The sequence below is a fragment of the Colius striatus genome, chromosome 3 (genome assembly GCF_028858725.1).
Source record: "Colius striatus isolate bColStr4 chromosome 3, bColStr4.1.hap1, whole genome shotgun sequence".
Taxonomy (NCBI): domain Eukaryota; kingdom Metazoa; phylum Chordata; class Aves; order Coliiformes; family Coliidae; genus Colius; species Colius striatus.
This window is the reverse complement of record NC_084761.1, coordinates 52,493,751-52,519,027: the sequence shown is the minus strand read 5'-3', so window position 1 is coordinate 52,519,027 and position 25,277 is coordinate 52,493,751. Positions and strand designations below refer to the sequence as shown.

Below are 25,277 nucleotides of genomic sequence, written 5' to 3'. Positions count from 1 at the left end.
CTGTTACCTTAGGAATAAGGACTCTTTGGTGAGACATGGTGTTAAAGTGGAGAGTAGTTGAAAATAACTCTTATTCACCATCTTTTTCTCCCTTCCTTTCTATTCTTCATTTCCTCTTTCTTATCATCCATATGGGGTACCAGCATCCTACTGTCCATAGATAGCTCCTGTCTCCAGGCAGGCTATCTGTGTGTCCCCTCGCTGTTGCCTGCATATTACTAAGGCATCATTTAATGCCCACTTTCTGACGCTGTCTCCATGAACTCTGAGGTAGTCAAGCATCATGTCCCTTTCTAGCACAGGGATGTTAGCTTTCTGGAGACATGGGAGATGGAAGATGTACATTGGTTTGATGGCAAGAGAAAATTTACTGCAGAAAGCTTCATATAGGAAAGACTGCAAAAAAAGGAGAACAGATCAGATAGGGAAAATAATCTGTTAGAAGCAATTTACCTTCTCAGCAAAATGGCAGCTTCCATTTAGGATGTTTTCAAATGCTAGCTACAAAACAATCCTGTTATTTTCCCTGTAAGTAGAAAACAACTTTGATTTTTTGCCAAGATCAACCATATTAGCAATGTGGCTAGGACAATAATGGAGTAGGATGCAACTTTGATATTGAGTATACTGATTACATGCAGCTTTGTATGTAGATTCTTTAAAGGTATTTTTTAAACCTCATTGCATGTTCATTAAAGCAAGGAAGAAATGCCCCTCCTCAGTCAGTGACAGACAGGTTGTGACCTGTGGCAGAAGGTGTATCTCTCTTGGCCTGGATTCTGCTCTCATCTAGTCTAGTGTGGTCGTATTAGGATTGATGAATTGCACAAATATAGATGAAAGCAACCTCATTTCCACCCTGTTCTTTTACAGTTTAAATACTGCGAAAGTGACAGGTGAAAGGTCTAAGTTGCGGGAGGGGGATTTAATTTGAATCTGTGAAATCGCCTGAATGACAGAAGCTCAGGCTGGCAGATGAGCAAGCCAGGGATGCACCACAGCTCTGTGTTCACCTTTCATTTTAGGTGGACACTACTTGGTGTGGGATTTTAAATATGTTTATACAGAGTTCTGTGTTGGTCATAGTTTAAGTCCTAGATTAATCTTTTAATGCAAAGAAGCTGGCAGGCTTTGTACAGGCTGAAAAACCACAAGTTTGATAAACTAAGACAAATCTACCCTTTGAAGAGTTCAAGGAGAAGCTTCAGTTCATTTCCTGTTGATGAAATAAAATAATGTAGATTTTGGCACTGACAATAACCCATTATTAAAAGATGAATTAGCTATGATATTATAAATCATTTTACCATCAGCATTCCATATATGGAATATCTTGGGTTTGGGTTCAGATGCTAAGCTTGTCTTTCAGTTGGTCTGGCCTCACTATGTACTTGACATTACTACTTCAGCTTGGTGCCCAGTGACTAGAGTTTGACAAAAGCCTAGCCTCCTCCAAAAGGACATATACTTGTCAGCTGATCTTCAAAACAGCCTGCTCCTACTGTTAGATAAGGATTGGGCTGTTTCAGTGCGTTTGGTATTTTGCTTTCTAATGTACCACATGTTTTCCACAGAAAGAAAATACACAACTCTGACAAAAACATAACGTATTGTAACCTTGATGTCATCACTGGAGAAAGCTCATGCCTGCTGGTATCTTCAGTACAGCACACAGTAGCCCCTGGCTGTCCCCACAAAAAAAAGGAAGAATAAAGAACAGCCTTAAGCCACTTTTTCCCATTGACTCTCACTAACATCTGTGACTACAAGGATCTGGGCTGCCTAGGGCACATGCTCTCATTCTGAACACTTTAGTGACAGAGACAGACATGCAGCGTTTTCCCTTCTAAGTGTCTGGAATGATGGTACCTTTTTCCCACCCTGAAAGCCCACAGTACGGGAGTTAATTGCTGGATACTTTATATTTAAGCAACAAGCCAGCAAACAGCACTGCAATGCATATGTCCCAGTGGTTTTCATCAGGGAAGATCAAACACCGCAAGGATGTAATTTCAAAAGATAAACATTAGACTGTTTTCAAAGATTCCCATTCCCCCTCTGGCTATACAGTCACATACTTACCTTGCATTGAGGTGCTTGTTGGACTCCCAGTGAACAGATACTGTCCATCCTCTGACAGAAAAAAGACCCATGACAAAATGCATCAATTTTCTGCAAGGTGTTTGGGGTAAATTAGCTCACAGGGGTCCGCTGAGTGCTGCAGCTGACACTAACATGGAGCAATAGAGACTAGAGCAGGGGAAGAAAGGCGGCTAAAAGCCAAATGCTCAAGCTGCTTATGAAAATATACCGTGAAATAGCAGGTAAGCCTCACATTCCTTCTGACTCTAATCTTATTTCAAATTCTACGCCACACTTCTGTGGCAGCCATGACTATTAAACGCTGGCATACTCTCAGTTTGTGCCAGGCTCATGCTTCTGCTCTGTACTGAATCATTTGCTACTCTCAGAAATTTACGACTAGGTCTGGCTCCTCTAAAATCCTAAGGTCTCAATATTATTGTTTTTCACAAACTTTCATTCACAAAGTAAGCTTTCTTTCAAAAGCAAGGATGTATTACATGTTCATATGGCTGCATTCATGACAAGTTCTCAACCAAAAGTAATGTGTCCAAATCCCTCTTTTTGTTTAAAATCATCATTCATCCAAGAATCAGAAATGTTATCATATGACCAGTAACACAAAGAAATGAGCATATGGAGAGTCACAACAATCAGTTCAAAAGCAGCTCTGGGCTTGAAGCTGGTTCACAAGATATGTGTTGAATACTGGACACTTTGTTTGCCAAGAGAAATAGAAAGGGCTACATTTTATAAAAAAAATCATACTATGCATACATATTTCTTGGCTTAGTCTTTCTCTGATGTTGCCTGGAGCTATCCACTCTTACAGCATACAAAGGGCTAGTATATGCTATATACAGTTTACCCTGGACTTGTCTTACTTTCCTGCCTTCAAGTACAATGAGAAAGAGGAAAAAGAAAGTATTTTGAGACCTTTGCACTGAAGAACATGAGACTCTGGGGGAGAAGAAACAGCCCCGTTTCTCAGGCTGCAAACATTGGGCTCTAGTGAGGAAGACTGAGAGTAGGAGGAGAAGAGGAAAGGGCTCTGGGTAAGCTTTTAAGGACTTCAAGGCAGGAAAAACAAGTATCTTAAATGGCATGCAGCACAGAGGTTCAGGGGGATGGAATCTGTGAGGCCTGGGATAAAAGGTAGCTCTAGGATAGGAGCAGAGGAGTTGTGGCAGAAAGATGAAGAGGCTATGAACCATGTGGTTGCGACAAGGTAGCATGGACCACAGGGAGGAGCTACATGCCCTATATTGGCATGAACTGGAGACCAGATGTAAGGATGACAGGCCTCAGCCTCAGGCTGTTTTAGTGTGTCTTCGGCTAAGAGGCTTGAGGCTGTGCAATGTGGGAACAGAACATATTTATACTTAGAATTTAGGTATCTGCACACATATACAAGAACGGTGCCCCTGTGCTTTCTATCCACGTGATCATCTCTTTGCACTCCTTTATCCTCTTTTTTGCAGTGAGAATGACAGTAGCCCAGGCTCAGGTCTTCCCATCTGTGTGTTGAAGTTCAGCAGCACAACTTTTTCCATAACCATTGTGAACCAAGGAAAGGTTCTTACGTAGCTCCAGCTCCCAAATTGTATATGAGTGTCAAGCATAGGTTTCAAAGTAGCAGAGGAAAGTGGATAGCAGGAGAAAATGATGGAGAAAATGGAGAGAAAGAGGTAGATTTTTTAGATGGATGGGCTCATGAAGTCAATGTCTGAAAACTGTAATATGCTGAAAGTTCAGCTGCTGCAGTATTGGAGTTAATATTAACTTCAACAAATACCTGTCAACTTGCTCTTATACGTTCGAAAACTAATTTAAAAGAAGGCCAAAAGTACTGCTGTAAAGTTAAGCATCCCAATCAGAAGCAGGAATTAAACTACACATGCAAGAAAAGACTGTAATTCTCACAGTCCCATTTCAACGCTTAAGAAATCAGTTCCTCTATTGCCATTAGCGGGAGTTTGCTAGAGTGAGACCTGCAGAACTCTGTGCCAAGATATTACTGTTAACAAACACTAACATCTGACAAAGAAGGTACATTAGAAGGTTATTCTATACCTTAGGGAGCATTAGGTAAAGTGTCAACTGAAGATGCTATATAAGGGGAAAGTGCCAGGAAGAAAGCGAGTCCCTATAAGATTTCATTTAATGAGGGAACTGCAGCGCAATTCTTGAATCTTAGAGGCTACTATGCTTCTCAGTTTCACATGGTGTGAGCCAGCAATGATAAGAAGGCAAGGCTGATGACCACTGTGATATTTTTTTTTTTCAGACAGCAGCAACCAGGACGGAACGCAGCAAGCTACCCACTCAATTAGGGACATCTTATGCTATGAGCGTAAATTGCTGCTTTCTTAGACCTTTGGCCCAGCTACACAGAAAAAAAATGAAGGATACTGAAATATTTAAAAGCTCCTTCATGGATGAAGGAGCAGTGGCGTCTGTAACACTTCCTGCCTACTTGAACACCTACTGGGATAAAATTTGCTTTCTGGGCCTGAGAGAGGTGAGCTGGAGAGGGGAATCTGCATAGGCCATCTGGAGGCCGCAGTTAATTTTATAGCAGTCCTATATGTAACTTAAAAGAAAGTAGTTTGCAAGATCATGCCTCATACATACTATCAAAGCAAAGCAGCAATGCAGACAGCCTGTTCTATAAACAAGTGATTGCAGTAATAAGAAAGCTTAGGGCTTGCCTATGGAGTTGCACAGAACATCTTCCCAGTATAGGAACAGAGCACAGACCCTACCAGCATTTGTATGCCACTGATGTTTGTTTCTTCAAGCACTGCTGGCCAGCTTGAGAGGCTGGGCATATCACATAGGAGGAAGAGAAAACCAAGAAACTAGTGGACTCTGATAGATACAGATTTAAGGCAGTACAGATCTGAAGACCACTTAGCCACTCCAATTCACACTCTGCTGCAGGCAAGGAAGGTAGGAAGTTATCTTGCTGTCTTGACCTATGTTTTCAATTAGATTTCAGGAAAGCCACCCAACAGAACTGGCCCTGGGGCAAGTTCCTGGTTGACAAATTTCCTTTATTCTCCTGGGGTGAATTTCACACATATAACCTGCTGTGCAATCCTTTTCTTTCCAAAGTGCAGTACTTTCTCTGAATAACACCACCAAAATAAAATGCACACATTACAAAGAGACCTTCTGCCCTTAATGTCCCAGTGAGATGTGAGTACTACAACCCTGCTGCTCTTTCTTTTTTAATAGAAAAGGCTGCACCCTTAGCATATTTCATTTTTTAGAACGAATAAGTATGTTTCACTTCAGTGGCAACAACATGCCTTACCTAGAAAAGGATCTAATATCTAGGAGAATGGACCTGAAAAAAACCCAAACAAATAAGATGAAAGATTTTTAAAGTTTTCATATGTATGGTGAAAGGTGAGGATATTAGCAGGGAAGATATTAGAGAGTTCAGAATTAAGAGAGAGGACAAGCTATCCAAGGAGGCTGAGGAGAGGAAAGGCAAATCTCAGCCTCAATCCCTTGAAATGAAAAGTACCCTTAAAGCCTCCTGGTTTCACTAAAGAATTCAAATGCTCGGAGTATCATGAATTACAGCTCTGGTAACTCAAAACTCTTATTAATCTTCAAAGCTGTTCTTTCCAGATAGATGGATCAGTCCTGGGAGCTGGTCTGACATTCTTAAAGGCAAAGAAGGTGAAAGCCAGTAGTTCAACATTACAGGCTTTGTAATCTGGTAACTGTATATACATTTGGAAAGTCTTGGTAAGAGGTCATGGTAAGAACTCAGGGTTTCAGTCGACAAGGGATTCCATAGTCAACATACTGTGCACCTATGGAGTCAGAGAAAGAAAATGAATTGCAGTAAAAACACAACCTTGGGAAGCAAGTCTTAGTTCTATTTCCAGCCTTTTTGAAGATTTCACTTTCTTCTTTTGTAGATTGATGTTTATCTGCTTCCCAGCTTCTGAAAGCTCAGTTAATGAGTATCAGTAAATAATTTTGTTTTCACAAACTGCCTACAATCTCAGAAAGTACAATTACACAGCATATGCAGTTTAGAGTACTCAGTTTTTTTTATGAAGGATGTTGATTCAGCTCTCTGTTTTAGCAAGGCCTGTGAATACATCTAGAAAATTATCTCTCTGGGAGGAAGACAAATCAATTTTAATCTTCTGCCTGTTTATTCTGATGTAAATCAAACAGGCTCAGTCTGCCCCTGCAGAGCAGGCCATGTTGTGCCGAGCTCGTGATGCACAAGGGAGTTCTTTCTTCAGTCGAGAGAGAGACAATGTGGCAAGCATATTGATTTTCCTAAATACATACTGAGAGAGCACAGCAAAAACTCCTGGGTGTGTATTCATGCCTGATGGGTATCACATCTTTCATCGTTACTTAAGTACTGAGATCCTGCTTTCTTAATCCATTGACAAAAAATAATTTCATTTTCATCTTTACTAATCAAAGCTTAGTATCAATCTGCTATTTAGAGAGAGTGACTGAAAATCTCTGGCTTCTCTTCACAGCCTGGCACAGAAGCAGCTTATTGCTGTAATTAGCTTTAGTTCATACACTACCATGCATGAAATGTATTGCTGTAGAGGAAGCTCAATCTCAGAGATGAACAGCTGTGAGCACCAAGACACATCTATTTCAAATGTACTAAGTTCAATAGCTACTCATAGTTTGACCAGTTTTATTTGAAAGTTTCTGCCTGTCTCTTAGCCACTGCTTCCCACAGATATTATTGCTTGACCAGCCCTTCATAGTTCAAGGCTCATTAAATGAAGTGGTCCTTAAAACCATGATAGATGAGTAGGAGAGTTGAGCCAAAGGTTTCCAGATTGCATCAGGGCAGTCTGCAGAAGCTTCACACAGCTCCAAAACACAAGAAGTATAGCAGAGATGAGGGCATAGCTTCCAGAGAATCTCCCTATTAGGTGCACTCCTAGCGGCAAGTTACACAAGCTGAAAAGAATATGGCATCAGGCCTTGCTTCAGATTTGCTTTTCTCTCTTAGCCATGACTCAAGGCTAACAGATATGACTGAAAGTAAGGTTATATCTGATATTTTAAAAAGAGGAATGAGGAACACGCTTATTTACAGTGACAGCGTCTTTTTTCTTTCAAGAACCTTGAAGCCAAAGCCCAAGCTGAATTTTCTGGGGATCTTGGCACTTCTAGTTCAGGAGAGAGCTGAAGAAGTATCCTGGGGAAAGGACTATCCTGGCAACATTGAAGTGTTGTCCCATACTGCCACATGGGACGTTTCTAGCCATGACAAAAGAAGGAAGAACTAAAAGTATTGCTACAGCTTACTCTGCTTGAGGAAACCAACCCAATTTTGAGCTCAAAGCAGTTGGACAAGCACCCAAATCATGAGGTATTTCTCACAGCCAATCTGAAACTCTTAAAGTGCACACAGCCCTAGAAATTACTATTTTCATTGTCCAACAGGATTTTGGAAAATAAATGAAAGGAAAAAAAAAATAATATAGTACAGTGACCTCAGGCTGTTGAGTGCTGACACTTATGTTGCTGTATGGTCATGGCAAAGTCACTTAACCTGTCATACCTTTATTTTCTACATTTAGAAAATAAGATCTATAGATGAGCTCCTCAGCTACCACATGAAATCTAGACACAAACTTGCCAAAACTTCAGGGCCAGACTAGTTTGGAGATTCTGCATGGTATCCAGCGCTGACAGGGACATTAAAATTTTCTTTGCTGGTGTAAAGGGTAAAAGAGAAAGTCTGAAAAATCCATCAATATTTGCAATGCAGGATTAAGTACAAGGATGCTGTCCAAACAAGGAACATTTTATGTAAAATCTGGACACTAGAAGTATATATAAAAGGAAAAAAAAAAAAGTCAAGCTCATCCCATCTCTGCAGTCTTTTGCTCTGTGGAGCTGTGAACATTTCCTAACAGCAGTCAGTAATGAGGACTGAAATCTGTGAACATGACTTTGCTTTTTCTACTGCTAAGTGAATACCTTAGAATAGGAGAGCACCTATCAGCATTTTTGGGAGTATTTAATTTTATATAGTAAATAGTATCCTGTTTCTAGTCCTTTCATACTTTTCTGAATGATGCTACTTCTGACCTTGAAAAAATTGACACTCTTTGAAACACAACAATCGAATGGATGATCAAATACTGGAAACACAGCTGAAAAATGAGAACTATAAGCAGATTAATTAAAGGCATTTAAAAAAATAACCTGGCAAGTTTAAATGAGTTGAATTCCCATTAACTTATTCCCTCTTGTCTCCCAGAAATGTCTCATTTGAGACTGAGATAGTGTAGTCCTTGTAGTCATGACACTGCATACAAAGTAGCTGCTCTTTTCCTTCAGACAGAGGAAAATACTTTAATTGCTGCCTTTCTGAATGACAGCACATACCAGCCTTGCTAAAACATGCCCTCAGTCTTATGAGAAAAGCCACAAGACATAAGGATACTTACTAGTGTTCCATAGAGTCCACGCAGGAGTATCAGGGACTGAAATGCACTGTGCCACTGATCGGAAGATTTAGCTCCCTGCAGCATTCAGACGGTTGGCCCCATTATGGCCATCAGGCGGCTGAGTTAAAGGGTGGCCTTGCACAAACATAAACAGCTTGTCAGCACAAGCCAAAGAGGCGGGCCTGCCCTGCCAGCCACAATGCGAGCCAATGATTAGCTTCTTCACATTCTGTGTGTTCAAGATATTGTGTTTCATTCTTAGGCAGAGGAACAAGAGGGACTGACTCGGGAGGGCTATTGCTTGACAGTTTACTGCTAGGCAGTAAAACCCTTAAGGTGGAAGGGAAAAAAAATCAATTAGTCACTTAAGGAAAATGACATATTTGCTGCATATTCATACACTTTTAGAAAGTTCACAGGCAACCCCCATGCATTGTTTCTTTTAGGTAAAACAAAGACAGAAAAACCATGTTATTTAAGTTTAGCCCAAGTTCACTGTGAAAAAGTTTCATTTGCAAAGTCTCTGAATTTTATTCTCTCCACCCTTTTTCTTATTCTCATCCTTCCTAATACACTGTTTGCTGACATTGGGGTTTCTGCTTCTCTGTCACAAATGTCTTACTCTGACCTTCTTGACCTAATCCCACTAGCCTTCATTGATCCTCCTATGATTGCTTCTTTTCACTTCCATCTTAACTGCTCATTTGTTTGCTCATGATCTCTGTCAAAGAGCATGGTCACCTTAGCATAAGGTTATGCAAGACCAAGCATATCTAGCAAGTTACTGCTGTCAAAAGTGGAGGTGTTGGGTCTCTTTTCTACACCACATCGTGCCCTCCTGTCAGTTCCCCCCATCATTTCAAGGAAAAGTAATGCAGTACAGAAGCAATTATTTTTCTGTCAGTTTTGTGATCTTAACAAAGGGACAGAAGAGGTATTGCACAGAGTGAATACTCCCTGAAATTTAAGCTCCTTCTGATCTCACCTCGGCCATCTATGATTCCACCTGTCTCCCCAGGTTCCCCTCTCCTTTATTGTTTGAATTGTTCCTAGTTAGCTGAATGCCCTGCTTACAGCTGCTGATCTCATTTCATCCCAGCTCTGTCCTACTTTCTTACGCCTCTAGTTTGGCTGTGAGGCCTGTCTGCCATCAAAATCAGTCTCATCAAGCCTCTTATAATAATTCCCTGCATAAATACCATGTTTTGTATTGCAGCCTCAGCTTTGATGAGCTTTTTCCTGCTTTGGAAATAGTTAAAATCCTCCTTAAAAAACATGCCATCTTTTAAACTTTCACTGTTCTTTCTCTGACCTTTCTAATTAATTCTTCTACCTCTTCCTCTCTCACAATCCTTAGGCATCCTACTTCTTCTTATATTCTATTCAGCTTTTATTATTTGCTTGTACAGGTTCCTGTACCACTTCTATGTCAATGATTTATAAGCATGCATTTCTATTTTTCATCTTTCTGCATTTCCTCAGTCCCATTTTTTTACCCTGCATTTTAGGCAATACTGTATTAAATGCCTTGACAGCTCCTAATTTTAAAATCCTTTTCTGGGGGCAAATTAAAGCAGTCCAATCACACTACATTCATTACAGTATGGTCTTGGCACCAGTCATTTCCCTCCATCTCTGCTTTGGTAAAGGAGCTGTGCCCCCTGCAGAGGCAGATGCTGAAGTTAGCACTTCGTTCAGATGGGCAGACTATCAGACTTCTGCTGACAGGCTTCTGTTGACAGGCTGTGCGAGTTCTGGCACATAATGCTGCACCACAGTGTACTGAGCGCATGTTTGCAAGTTCTTCTTCACAGTGAGACACAGTAGGAGTATTCTTCGATGATACCTGAGATTCTGGTGCAATGGCACAGTTCTGTCAACTGCCACACAAGTACATAACCTCCACAACCTATACTTTTGTCCACACTTCCTGCTTAGTTAATCCTGTGCTATATATGTCAACAACATTACTTTACCACAGCTCTTCTCTTCTAGTATTTTGCGTAAATCTCCACTCAGGCCCACTGCGTCATCACAGTATTTGATTACATTAATTATTTTGATTACTGATCCTGGATCATAGTCACAATGCACCTACATTATTCTCCACAGAAAATTCAGCAACTGAGGTCAACTTTAATTCCACATCCCAGCCACACTGGCTACATCCCCATGGAAGTCATGCTTTCTTATTCTGAGCTTCAAGGCCTTTTCAGAGTTTCTCTGTCCTTATTGATCTGCTACCACAGCTCTTTTCATCACAGGGCCTGTCTTTTCAGCCTTCTGTGTTCCTACAAAGCTCTTTTTTTACCTTGTCCTCTATGCAGAGATTTTCCTGCTTCATCAAACCATCTATTCTTCTTTTTTTTCTATTATCCACGTGTCACAAAATATAGAAACCATCTACCAGAATGAGAGCGAGGAACAATAAATAGGCAACAAGTCAAGATGTTTCATCTTAAATTGTATACGCCAGAAATTTTCTAATCAACCAACTCTATCGTTTATGTTATACACCTTAGACTGTTATAGTTTTTGCAGAACAGGACAGGGATCAAAAGCCCTTGATGGATACAGATCAAGTACCCAAACAATGTACATGAGATTGTGAAAAGACTGCTATGAAAAGGCTGTTTGTAGATGCACAAGAGAAAGCAAGCTAGCTATTGCATCTCTGATTCCCATGGCAATTTATTTAAGATGCTAATTCAGTGTAGCCACAAATAAAGAAAGAAAAGAGAGAGCAAGAATGAGCTGATTTAGTGGACTATGTTGAAAAGGCACACTTTAGACAAAGTCACCCTCAAACTGTGCCAAGGATGAAGTTGCCACTTTGTCCCTAAGCCTTGTATGAAAAGTGTTTCCAGCACTGCAAAATGTACCAGCCAGCCCCTAGCTAAGTGAGATGGCCAAGCTGATTTAACAGCTTACTTTTACCAAAAAGGTCATCCTACCTTCATTGCCATTCCCAGATACACAGGCCTTCCCCCTTCCTTACCCATGTTCCAGGAACAGTGTGAAAGCTCAAAGACCAAATCCATCTTGCTGGATATGTTTTTCAGGCAGATTAATGATCTGACTCATCTCCCTGCCACATTAAATAGTGCAAGAGCTAGTGTAGGGAAACAGTAAACACTTGTAGCTGGAAGCAAAAGAAGCAAAGAGGTGGAGACCAGAATCATCACCTTCTTTTTCACAAGCAGAAAGCTGGCTGTCATCCCCAGAAGCTATCATCCATTCTAGGATGAGATGTAAAATATGATTCCCAAAACCATGCCACTCACACAAGGTCCCAGAAGCTCCTGTAGCCTCTTGTTTGATTTCCAGTAAGCACTAAAGTATTTTATTAAAATGTTTTCCAAAACACTGTGAAGCTTTATTTTAATAAAATGCAAAATTCTGCAAAAATACTAATTTGATTTCCTAGGGAAAAAATGGTAAGAGAAGGATTCTGATGGGAAAAAAGGAGGAAACATTTACATTTTCTGCAATTGAAAACAGAAAGTATTTAGGTTATGAACCACCAGAACTTAACTTTGCCACTTCCTAGGTTTCAGGCTCTATAGGTTAACATTTTTACTCTGTCCATGCATCTATCTGGCTTTTATCATTTACTGTTTGCTTGGTAAAAACTGTTTTTCTCCTTTCCCTTTTTGGGGCCTCTCTCTGACCTTTGTTCTCAAAACACAACCATAGCTAGATGCCATTTTGCCAGTTCTCTGCTTCTCCTTTTGAGTGCCGACAAGGAACCTCAGCCCCACTCTGAGGCTCAGCCTGACCAGTTCATATCTATACCTGTGCTGGCAGGAGACCTCTCCTGCTTCTCCAGCAGTAGCCACAGGTGCTGCAGAACAGAGTGAGAAGATTTTTGTCATGTTTTTTACTGGACTGGTTTCAGTGGGTAAAAGTGGATAAAAGTTATTCCCAGAAAGCATACAACCTCAAGCAATGAAAGACTTTGGATAGTGACAAAAGATATGAAACTCTGTAGATGAATTGTTTCATTTTTCTTCAAAAAAGGAAAAGAAATGGCAAGGCAAAGAGATCATGTGCAGATGCAGCACACTAAAATATGACGCTGAAATCAATGGGAACTTGGGCTTAGTCCCAGCTCAGACCATGTGCACTTTGAACTTTCAGCTCTTGGACTATTTTCTAATTAGAGAACCAGTGGAAAGATTTAACCCTTCAGTGATGCCTCATGAGGTCTAGCAAATGCCAGAAAAAAACATCTGGGGATATGTCTAACCCCAGGAGGCCACATCTGAATACAGGAAATATCCCTGTGCTCCAAGCGGCCTAGTGAAACAACTGCTGTTAGCACCTCACTCTTCATGGCTCTATAAACAGAAAGATCAGGCTTACAACTACTCCTTCCTGCACTGCTGAACAATTGCTGGGATCTCCCCCTAGTTTGCCAGCTCCCCATCCAGAACCTGCCTCTCTTCAAGGCTTGTCATGTCTCCTTCTCAGTAATAGAACACCAAGGATCAGATCAAACAGAGATATCTGCCTGAACTTAATAGTGTAAATAATGCCAAATTGTACACCACGACTTGCTTCTCTACTTCTTGGGAGTGGAAATGCAGCAGACTATGATAAAATTATAACTGTAACAAATAATATAAATATTATAGCATTAGAGGCTGTGAAAAAAGAAACTGGGGTTGTATAGCTGATGTACGTCAACAGCTGACATACTACTTCTATCCTATCTGGTGTTCTAGTTATATCTGGACTAGAGATTTCATCTTTTATATTCCTCTAAAGTGGCAATATTATGTCTTACCTATTCCACAGAAGTACTGTGTGGATACATTTGCAGTGCTTTGAAGCAGTCAGTGGAAAGATTTTGGATGTACAAACTGTTACTACTTTCATTAGTCATTTGAGAAATAGGATAACTACTTTGGCAGCTATTTTGTTTAAAATTTCCTGCGACCTCTAAGGTCACTCATTCCAAACATAACACAAACACACTAACAAAAGGAGAGAGGCCTCCAAAAATACATACACAGTGGGTAAAGATTAACTTTGAGGTTGTAGAGCACAGTAAACCTACAAGCTTAAATTTCACCTCTGCAAGTTTTCTCCCTGTTTTCCTTGAGTTCCATGTCCTGGTAAGAGGCAGCTGACAGGCCCTAGTTGCCACAGAGGTTGGAGGAGGCCTTTCAAGTACAAACTTCTCTTTGCACATGTGTTTCATTTGCTGTTCAGGTGTGCTCTGCCTTACTTGCAGACTAAGGGCCTCAACTTCCCATCTCACCTGACAATCTGGTAGCCTGAGGTTTTGAGCCTCAAGTTTGTCTACACTGCGCTGTGCCAGCAGGGTAGCAAGAAATATCAAAGCTAGTTCTAAAACAGCTGTCTAGTATATGTTCTGCTAAAGTGCTAGAGAACTCAATGAAGAAGCAAAGCAAATTAGTCTGTCTTGGACACCATACTGCCATAACTGGGCTTCTACATCCAAGCTGATTATAACCTACTTTGACCCATGCTATCCTACACTACAGGCATCTCCCTCTTAAATTCTGTGAATTAATCTAGACCCAACATCTACATTTCATCAACATTCACTGTTGTTCAGGGGTGATTCATACACTTTTAGTGGGGTTTTTCAAACAGTGCAGAAATATCCTTCACCTGTCATTAGCTTTACTGTTCACAAAAGTACTTCAGAAGGACAAATGTTTTTTCTCTGGAGCAGACCTACATTCAGTTAGGTACTTCCAAAGAGTCACTGACACTACACCCTAATTTAAAATTACAAGATGACTCGTCTCCAAGGAACGTGTTTCTAGATAACACAATAAACATTTCCAGCAGTACCTTTGGAACAGACAAATTGGTATTAATAAAAACACACACCATCTCCCTTATTAGGTATGGCCTTTGCAATATGGCCTTGTTCACAAAAAAAAAAAAGCTTCCCTAGTTCCTCACACTTCTCTATGGGCTGAGATGGCCCTGCTCACACAGAAGTATTCAAGGGAGACATTCAAAAGAACTCTCTTGTAAAGATCCTGCTACCATACAAAAAATAGATATGATTAACTAGAAGACTGCCTTCAACATAGCATTGGCTCCTGCGCCCCTAACAAACCCTATCCATCTCACACGCAGCGCTAAATATCGCACGTGCTGCTTTGGCACAGAACCAAACCTCTGAAGAGCAATGGATGCTCAGACACTAGGGGGTATCTGCCCATCACAGGAAAAATGCTCAGATTAGCAATGCAGTGATCCTGATTCAAAGAAAGCACTTTAATATATGCCTTCCCTTTAAGAATATGAGAACTCCAACTGATTTCACTCTCACATCGATGAGGTCAGCCATGGATTTATTCAGGAACTAAAAGGAATTAACTCACTTCACACACATGCGTGCCGTGAATAACGGCAAGAGTGGTCTGTACTTCACAGGGCAGATGTGACTTGTCCCTCCCCAGCCCTAGTGCAGATCAGCACTTTACCCCTCCTTGAATGAGACTACCCATGTGTTTCATGGCATCTGTCTAATTGCCAAATCAGAGAGAGGGGTATACCAAGAAAAAGGCTATACCCAGCTTGCTTCTACATCCTCTTTCTAGCCAGCTAGCCTAGAGAATGTGTGCTAGTTACCTAACATGCGGAAACACTTAAATAATTTAAACACTTGAAATGGAATTGCAGAGGTCAGGATCATTCCCTTGAATGAGCAAATGCTTTTAAAAGATGGTGAAGTATATTTATAGAAGCCTGCAAGAAAACATGACAGTGTTTTCAGTATCCTCATATAACAGACTAGTAAGAGGGAATTTTGATGAATTCCAGGTATTCAAGTCAGGTTCCTGGTTCCAGGTTCAAGTCAGGTTCCCTTTCCCCTATAAAAATAGAGCCATGCCAGCTCTCAAGGAAAGCTCTGTTCTAGAGGTATTCTGAACAGCTGGAGAGGGAAAAAAGACTTTGATATCAAAAGACGTGACAAATTTTAGCCATGAAGAAGATTTCAATTAAAATATAAAAGTCCCTCGATCCAAGTAGCATATGGCTAAAGCTGCCACATAATCAGAACCAAACCACTCCATATCTGGATTTAATTATGTCATGCTATTTTTTAGCAGCCTAAGAAAACTGAACAACCACCTGTGTAAAAATGGATAACAGACAATATCAGCAAAATAAGCATGCAAAGGTTCTTATTAAAGAACAACAAACTAGTCTACAGAAAAATGGCTCACTGCAGAGCGAAACAATTAATGCTATCACAAATTCCTGTATGTTCTATAAAATTCAAGCAAATCTACTAATCTAATGCATATTGAAAGAATGGAGTTCTTTTCAATATGCTCTCGCTGATTTGAAAATAAATTAAATTCACAGTTCGCTAAAATGCTTCAGAAATGTGTATTTTCTTATGAGTTCTGTACGTATTTAAAACAAATTGTCCATAAGGAAATACTTGTATGAGACTGTATGTTTATATAGCAATTGTAAGTTATGGGGAAAAATGTACGTAAGAACATACTTGTAATTAATATAGAAGTACAAGGGACATGACTGAAAATTAAACATGTCATTTAATTTCTTTATTCAATGTGAGACTAAAATCAGCTAGATTATATCTTTTTATTGGGAAACAAAATGTCTAGATAGATTTAGACAGAAAATGTTAGCTAGACAGAAAATGTTCACTGGGAGGAAGGAACTTAAAAGTCTTTTGAAACATTATCTAATAAGCAAAGAAGTCTGGGATATTGTATACTCTGTCTCCAGCAAAGAAACAAATATATATACAAAAGCAATACCAATGCTATCTAAATTAGTAAAGGTATTCTGAAGATATGCAGAGTGAAATAAAATTTAAATCTCTGTATCCTGGATCAGGCATCACTATGATATTTTTATAGTAAAATGAAATCAGTTCTGTCTCAGTCTGCTTTTTGTTGTTCTATTTTTTTAACTGACATTTAAAAACAAACCAACCCACTTCTTTCAGCAGTCAGTGTTCTTATTGCTCTAAGAGTAATGAATATTCTGCATCATTCCTCAAGCAAGGACTCCCCGATTTCTGTTATAACAGTCCCAGCTGCCTGACTGCAGCCTTTGAGTTGACCCTGTCTACAACATGGATTAAATTATAGCTTGCACACTGTGATTCTATTGCATGCAAGGAACAAAATCTGTTGTGAGGCAATATTGTATAGTACCCAGTGTCTGGATGAACAGCAGGGCCTGAAAATTTCTGTGCATTCACTTGTTCCTTTCTGCGTTCTTGTCAAGATCAGCAATGTGGCACATTTAGGAGGCTTCCTGCTTTCAAAGGACTGTTGTTTGCTCTTGGTTGCTTTCTGACTCAAGCTCAAGCTGAAAGAGACCTCACAGAAGGAGGCAATGATAGTCACAATATAACTGATGAAATTAAACAATTTCTTACATCAATGTACTTATTTTAAAGCTATATTTCTTGGTCATTTTAAGGAACAAGTTAAAGACAGCAAAAAGCATAAGTCATCCAGAAAAGAAGCTTATCTTGCAGTCAAGTCCCACTGGCATCCCTAGATAAAACAAGGTCTAAACCAAAACACGTGTGAACACCTTGATATTCCAGAGGATTGAAGAGCAGTATATACACAATTCAGAATAAAAGGACACAGGCACTCTGTAAGGGAGATATTCTGCATAATTGGAAACCTATTCAACTTTTGAAGGCAGGAAAAAAGTTAAATTTTCCCTGGAGCATTTTAAAAAATTCAGCTGAAGATGTATGGACCAGTCTTTGTGCCTTTCACTTTCTTCCTCATCCAAAGTAATCTCAGACTATACCGCAAATTCAAATACGACTTTTTAGCAGGGGAAGAGCCCAGGGGAAATCCTGTTCAACCAACCTGATAGACTTCTATGATGGCATGACTGGTGGGCTAGATGAGGGGAGAGCAGTGGATGTCATCTACCTTGACTTCTGCAAGGCTTTTGCCACACATAACATCCTCATCAGAAAGCTCAGGCAGTGTGGCTTGGATGAGTGGATGGTGAGGCGGATTGAGAGCTGGCTGAATGACAGAGCCCAAAGGGTGGTGATCAATGGCACAGAATCAAGTTGGAGGCCTGTGGCCAGTGGCGCTCCACAGGGATCGGTTCTGGGGTCAGTCTTGTTCAACATCTTCATCAACGACCTGGATGAGGGGACAGAGTGTTCCCTCAGCAAGTTCCCTGATTACCCAAACTGGGAGCACTGGCTGATTCCCCAGAAGGCTGTGCTGCCATTCAGTGAGATCTCGACCAGCTGGAGAGTTGGGCAGAGAGGAACCTCATGAGGTTCAACAAGGACAAGTGCAGAGTCTGACACCTTGGGGAGAAGGAATCCCATACACCAGTACAAGCTGAGAATTGACCTGCGGTAGAACAACTCTGCAGAGAGAGACCTGGGAGTGTTGATTCATAATAAGCTAACCATGAGCCAGCAATGTGCTCTCGTGGCCAAGAAGAGTGGCCAGCAGGTGGAGGGAGGTTCTTCTCCTCTCCTTTGCCCTGCTGAGGCCTCATTTGTAGTCCTGTGTCCAGTTCTGGGCTCCTCAGCTCAAGATGGACAGGGAAGTGCTGGAGAGAGTCCAGTGCAGGGCCATCAATATCATCAGGGGACTGGAACATCTACCTTCTGAGGAAAGGCAGCGGGAACTCGGGTTGTTTAGTCTGGAGGAGATTGAGGGGGGATCTCATTAATATTTACAAGTATCTAAATGGTGGGTGTCAGGAGGTTGGGGCATCACTTTCTTCTGTTGTATCCAGTGACAGGACAAGGGGTAATGGGATGAAGCTGGAACACAAAAAATTCCATTTAAACATAAGGAAAAGCTTTTTTACTGCGATGGTGAGGGAGCCTTTGCACAGGCTGCCCAGGGAGGGTGTGGAGTCTCCTTCTCTGGCAGCAGGGTTGGACTAGATGATCTTTAGAGGTCCCTTCCAACCCCTATCATTCTGTGATTCTTTGAAAACCATCAACAGAATGAATTACCATTTATTTTTATTCTAAGAAATCGTGTTGCAGCTATACTCACAAAACTCCTTGATACATGGAGGTATCAAATGCCATGATGTCTGCCCAAAGCAGCAGTTTGCTTGCAAATGTGCATTTTTTGTGGATTTTGATAGTATAATCTGTAAGCATCGTAATTTAATATTTCTCCCTTAAATGACCTTGCTTTCAGCTCTGGAGATACTCAAAACCCACCTGGGTGAGTTCCTGTGTGACCTGCTCTAGGTGGTTCTGCTCTGGCAAGGGGGTTGAACTACATGTTTTGAAGTCCCTTCCAGTCCTTAAGATTCTGTGATTCTGTGACTTTCTGTAGTAGCTGGGGTGAAATTTCTCATGCTAAATGTTTATCTCTTAAAAAAAACCAATCAGCCAAAATAATTTAGTTATTTCAGAGAACAAGATGAAGAAAAATCAGATTGCTTTCCATGTTAAAAATTCTGGTGCCTTTAGTTCAGAACTGTTAAATTCCTCTACTTGGCAGTAGGAGTCTAAACACTAAACAATAGGGAGAAGCTTTATTCCAGAGAACATCTTTTTTAAACTCACATGAAAGAAATAAAATCAGTGTATCCTGATGCATACTCATTTGGAAGATTAATTTTTGATGCAATATAGGCAGATTTCTTTCTGTTCTTTCCTAGTGTTCGGGGCTTTTTTATGCTGAAAATTTATAGCTACTCATGTTTAGTCTTATTATTTGACACTCATTAGAATCACAGAACAGCTCAGGGCAGAAGGATCCTTTAGAGATTGTCTGGTCCCGCTCCCCCGCTCAAATAGGGACACCGTGAGACAGTTTCCCGGGACCATGTCCAGTCAAACTTTTAATATCTCCAAGAATGGAGACTCTACAACCACCCTGGGCAACCTCTGCCAGTGTTCAGTCACTCTTAGAGTGAAAAACTGTTTCTTGGTGTTCAGAGGGCACCTCCTGAATTTCTGTTTGTTCCCAATGTCACTTGTCCTGTCACTAGGAAAGAGCCTAGCTCCATCCTCTTTATATCCTCCCTTCAGGTATTTGTACATGTTGATGAGACCTCTCTGAGCCTTCTCTTCTCCATTCATAGAGTAATTTATCCTTTCCTACATAGCAAGCCTCCATCAATGATTACAACAAGAAGATTGATAACATGTAAAGAGATGAAAATAGAAACTCCATTCAGGTAGATGTTGTTACAAGAAATAATAAAATGGTAAATACTCCATGGAGTCCTCTAGAGATGTAGTACTGTGGACAGATTTACACAGAGGGTTGCACCAGAGATGGCCTTAAGTATAAACCTTGCAGCAGAGTAAGATATTAAACAAGACACATGAAATCCAGTTCAATGAAAGAGGATAGATTAAGTTCACAAGGCACTGAAGGAAACCGGTAAGAGGAGAAGTATTCCCATGGGTAGCTCTCTCGGAAGACAACACCTTTACATATTGTCCTACAAAAATTCTCCCACATGAAATACTGTTCCTCTTATTGCATGTTGTACTAATCCTATTTCCTCTCTGTTAGGGCTGTTCCTTCCCTATTTACAGCTATGTTAGCCAGCTCAAGACCTCATGGTGGAAAAAAAGTGGGCTTTGCAGGTGAGCAATAGTGGAAGGCCTTGGTCCAGACAAAGCCAGTGAAATCTCTTTGGTGAATGAAGCCAAGTGAATGGAAAAAAGAGACTCCTCTGTCACTGTATTTCTCCAAGTTGGTCTTTAGTGGGATTATACTTTGTCTATGTCAAATAAAATAGACAACAATTGTCAGCAGCAACAATTAAGCCATTCATTTTGCCTTTTGGAAAATGATGGAGTTTCTTGTACCATCACACCCCAGCTGCACTCTTTATCAATTCCTCCTTCATGAAAATTGTGCTATTTGAGCATCTGTTCTGAATCAGTAGATAAACAAACCACTACAGACTTCTTTGCACACATATCCATTGATAGACAATCCTGTAAAGAGACAGCAATCTACTGACCTAGAGAATTGCATTGTGTAATGGGCAGCTCTACACCTACTTTTAATCTCCATTATCTTCTTAAACCAAACAGTTGAAGGGTTTTCTTGAGCTCTGTTTATAAACACCTTTATTTAGATAGTTCACCAGTAGTACAGAGGATGACATACTGATGTTGTGCCACATGCTGCTCTGGCAACACTCAAGACTTTCCTCAGTGTCAAACAGAGCTTTGTATATTTAAAAGTATATTTAGAGGAAAAAGCATTCCAGATGATGGGATCAGACTAGTGGGGGTCTCTGTTGCTGAGAGATCTAAGCAATCTTTTCCCACCTCCATAAATCAGGGCTGCATAACATCAGCTCTGATTTCTGCTAGGGTTAGCTGGCTGAGGCTCACAGAGCATCAAAGCTTTCTTCTTTCTGACCTCCACAGCACATGCAATCAGGTGGAGGTCCCCTCTAACTGCCCTCATGTCTTTAAGAATACAGCAAAGCAAAACTTTTCAGAAGACATTTTAAGGACAGAACCATTTTCAAAAGCATTACCCAGTGCTTTTAAAGTCAATGTTATGGTCTTTTGTTCCCCCGAAAGGATAAACTCGTATTTCCCAAGAAAGAAAAATAACAAGTGTTTTGTACAAGTGTTTTGTACTCCTCTCTTATCTATGCTCTCTGATGATGACCAAGAAATGAACATGTGTGGAAAAAAGAATTGCCTGCAATTATTATTATGGTGCCTGAACAATCAAGATCAGAGCTAAAGCTTCTGAGCCTTCTAGTAATTACATGAAAACAATGACTTCTTTGCTCATCAATAATTATTGATTTCTAGAAGAGCTCTGATGTCCATTGCACAATGTTCATTATAAGCATAGTACAAAGCTATCCATGTTATAAGCTTCACTATTAGTCCTCAACATGCTGTTAAAACAAACAAACAAGCTGGAAAATCATCTGTTTCTCACTTTAAATTGCACAATCAATTTTATAGCAAAAAAAGAGAATACTTTGGCTATTCTACCCAGGAGGAACACTGATGGCTCGAAGCCCATTTGGGGTAAAATTTTGCAACAACAACATGTCATATGAGTAACATTCACTTGTAGGATGGCTATGTCTTAGCCCAAGATTAATACATATATTGCTCTGGGAACTTCAAACATTGCAAAAGAATTTGGGTGTTACTTGGTCTAATTCTTTAATCAATTCTCAACCTTATAGCTTCACTTTTACATAGCAAATATCTAATGTCTCAGCATTAACTAATGACTAATTTCAAATCCGTCTGAGGGCTACACATACTGTAAGAAAGTTATGACAACCTATGGATTCAGATAAGTCAGTAAGGCAATGCTCAAAATGTCAACCTCCTCTTTCAAAAAACTAGCTCTTCCACTTAGGAGGAACTACTTCTCTGATTAAGATACATATTTCAGTGAACTGATTTCTGCCCAGAGAAGAATAGAAGTTGGTTCATTACAATACATTCACCAGAGGTAACTCACTTTCAGTCCATGAAATCAGTTCTTAAAAAGGCCCCTTGCATGAATGAATTCCCACTGAATTGAAGGGGAGGGGAGAAACAGAACAGAAAAATCATTTAACTATTTTGAATGACTCCCTTAGATATGTAAAGGAGGTTCAGAAGTGCTCAAGCCTTTAAATTAAGACTCCCCATCTTCCTAAAAGACAAACTGTAGTGACTTGGTTGATTTGGTTATTTCTGGTTTACTGTCTTTAAAACTAGATCATTACTTTAAGGAATGCTTTGAAACATACAAATGATAGGATGGGATATCAGAATGTTCTTAACAGTTATCTATACCACTCAGAATAAATTACTTTGCCTTTAACCTTCTACCTTATCCATCTGGGAATCATATTATTGTCTCCTAAAAAGAGAGGCACCTGTCTTAATATTCCTGAACTAATGAGCTCTGCAAAATCTCTTCAAAATGCTAGGTAACCAGACTGATAAAATACCTCCTCATCCATACAGATAAGGCTGGATTTATGATTAATTGCATGTTTGCAAATAATCTTTCAGACTGCTTTATTAATTGTTCCCTGTATGCAAAAAAAACCCCTGAAACTTTTGATGAGTACAATAACCCTTGTTTGTCAGCTTGCATTCATTTAGGTTCTTTAAACTGCTTTATGGAATGGACAACAGTGCCACTGTCAGAATATATTTAATTTTTGGCTGACATCAGTGCCCACTGTTAGTTTTTGATATGTCACCTTGATTACACAAGTTCCACTGTCAATGCAAAAAGTGATATTATTGCAATGTATAGTGTCAAACTGAAATGAAACAATCCTGGGCAATTCGAGGTATTTTTCAAGTTATCGTGTCTTTCCAATCACAATCTGGCCTTCTGCAATACTTTATAATTTTTATTCCTGCATATACAACAAGATTTATGACCTCATAACAAAAATGAGACTTAGAAATCATAGTGGTTTGTGCAGTATAAATTTCCAGAAGGAATAATTAAGCAATGTTGCTCTGTTCCATCAGGTACAGTTAAGTTATAGCTTGTATTCACATGCTATAGCCTTGCCTCATGAAGGATGATCAGAAGACTGTACAAACTGAATAAAATGACTACCTTCAGAACAGAATTATACCACTGTGTGTGTTATACCACTCTGTGATCTGACGGATTTTAAATAGTAGATATATGGTTTATAAATATAAAAACTGCTGCATACACTACACCACACCACTCAAACAAAAAGTATCCGAAAAAGTGATGTTAACAGACGTTTGACTCCTCCCAAAATCTACTTGTAAGATGGGTAAGGAGCAGAGAGATGGGGAAAACTGGTCCTCATAGAAGATACAGATGAAGACTCTCATCTCATATTACAATCCCCTTTGTCCACCTGGCCAAATCATAGTACATGGTCCGTGATGAGTAAACTACTGTCTGATGGTCATGTGTCATGCTGCTGCTATTTCATGTCAATAATTAACATAAAAATTAAGATCCTGTAAATAACTGCAGGCAGACATGCTTCATTAAACTTAATAAGGAGTATTAGTAATTAAGTTTACCATGACCATTATTAACTCAGTAAATTGACAATAGTGTCTTAAACTTTTTAAGGGGAATCTTCATCTGTGGCCCACAACTATTTTGTAATTGTAGCCACTTTTTGGTCAGTTGAGTTAATTTCAATTAATATACTTAATTAATTTTATAGATAAACATTAACAGCCTCAGGGAGATACTACAAGTGAATTAGTAAGATAGCTTTGAAATAAGGTCACAGTAAGTGTATGTCATTTTCTTATTTGCTCCTGTCTAGGCAAACACTGCTATCCTGATGACCAGTTCAGTTATAACATCCAACTGACATGTGTCTTTTGAATTCAGGTAAAAAGCCAAACAAGAAAGGTGATAACTGCATAAAAAAGGCTTTTTTCCCTTTCTTTTAAAAATTGTTTGTAAGGAATGTGAGGACAAGGATTACCTTCTGTTTCTGTGTGGCACTTAGCTCAATGATCTTCCAATAAAAGTATTCCTCAGATGCTACACAAATAGTAAAGAGTAATAATAATATACATGCAGAATAAAATGATACTGCCATTTGTACAAGTCAGAATTTCACACCAGATGTAACGACTGACAGTCTAATGAACTGATCTGACACGGTACAGGTTCTTAAGAAACAACCAAGCCCCATATAATTGGATTCTTAAAAAATTACAGCTGGTGATGAATATATTCAGTCATTTTCCTCATATTTTCTCTTCCTGCAAAGCTCACAGAAAACAGAAATACCCATATTTTATTTTTTCTTTAATATTATCAGGGATGATTAAATAGATTGTGCCTGCATGCAATTTGCTGTCTGAAGAACAAAACTCCGTCTAGGTGTCTGTGTAATGATAATCTACATTAATTGGTATCTCAGCTACCTTCTTATTTCCCAACTAAATTAGCATAATGCTTTTCTTTCAAACAAATTTTTAAGTCTTACCTAAGTCTCAAATCACAGAAATGCTTGTGGCAAAGCAGAGAGAAATTTGAAGACAGGAGGAAGGGAGAAAGGAAGGGAAGAAGGAAGGACTGATTTCTGTAACATGTTTATGGAAATTTATCCTTACCTACCTCATTTGCTTCATAATTATTTTTGTAGGGAATTGGGAGAAAGGAGGAGTCATCACAGAATACTGACTGGAAATAAAAGACCAACAAGAAGACTTTGTCTTTCTTAGGACTACAGGAGAGAGAAGGTGGTCATGGAATGCAGTGTTCCCAGTTTTAAAGGGCAGGGAGGGTGGAACCCACTTCCTCTAGGAGTAGAAGTAAACAATACCAAAACACAGTTATAAAAAGTTGCTTGCTTGTAGTAAGAGAGAAAACTTGGGAGTGACACAGAACTCCTGTCTTCAAAGAAAAGCAAAAAAAGCAAAGAAATACTGGAAAGAACTATGTTCCTTTTCAATATCTTGTTAAGTAAAAATGGATTTGGCACCATTAAATCAGACCATTGACTGCCTTGCAGGGATTACCTGTTTTGGCAGCTCACCCTGTGCTTTGCATGGAGAGTACTGAGAATCCTCTTGAACTGTAGCAAGTTGCAAACTGGCCAGACAAGATTGTTCTGGTGCAGTCACTGGTGTACCCTTTCTTATTCTTCAAATGAGGTCAATCACCAGGTGAACAGGTTAGTTCCATGATAAACCCCATATGCTGACTGGCTTTCCTACAGGCCAAGGTAAAACATCAGGCAGTTTTACGGCTCACAGAAGTA

General features: G+C 39.8%; 1 protein-coding gene across 4 annotated transcripts in view; it reads right to left on the bottom strand.

Annotated features, from left to right (window-relative positions):
• Positions 1-24,732, bottom strand: part of TRIM2 (tripartite motif containing 2) — an 88,847-nt gene extending 64,115 nt beyond the window's left edge. The window contains exon 1 of one of the 4 annotated variants that reach the window (XM_061993003.1): positions 24,632-24,732. The gene's annotated coding sequence lies outside the window, so the exon portion shown is untranslated. Of the gene's footprint in view, positions 1-453; positions 518-2,082; positions 2,130-8,549; positions 8,653-24,631 lie in introns of those variants that run through there. The other 3 variants (XM_061993004.1, XM_061993006.1, XM_061993007.1) reach the window with 3 other exon arrangements.
• Between the last annotated feature and the right edge of the window lie 545 nt (positions 24,733-25,277).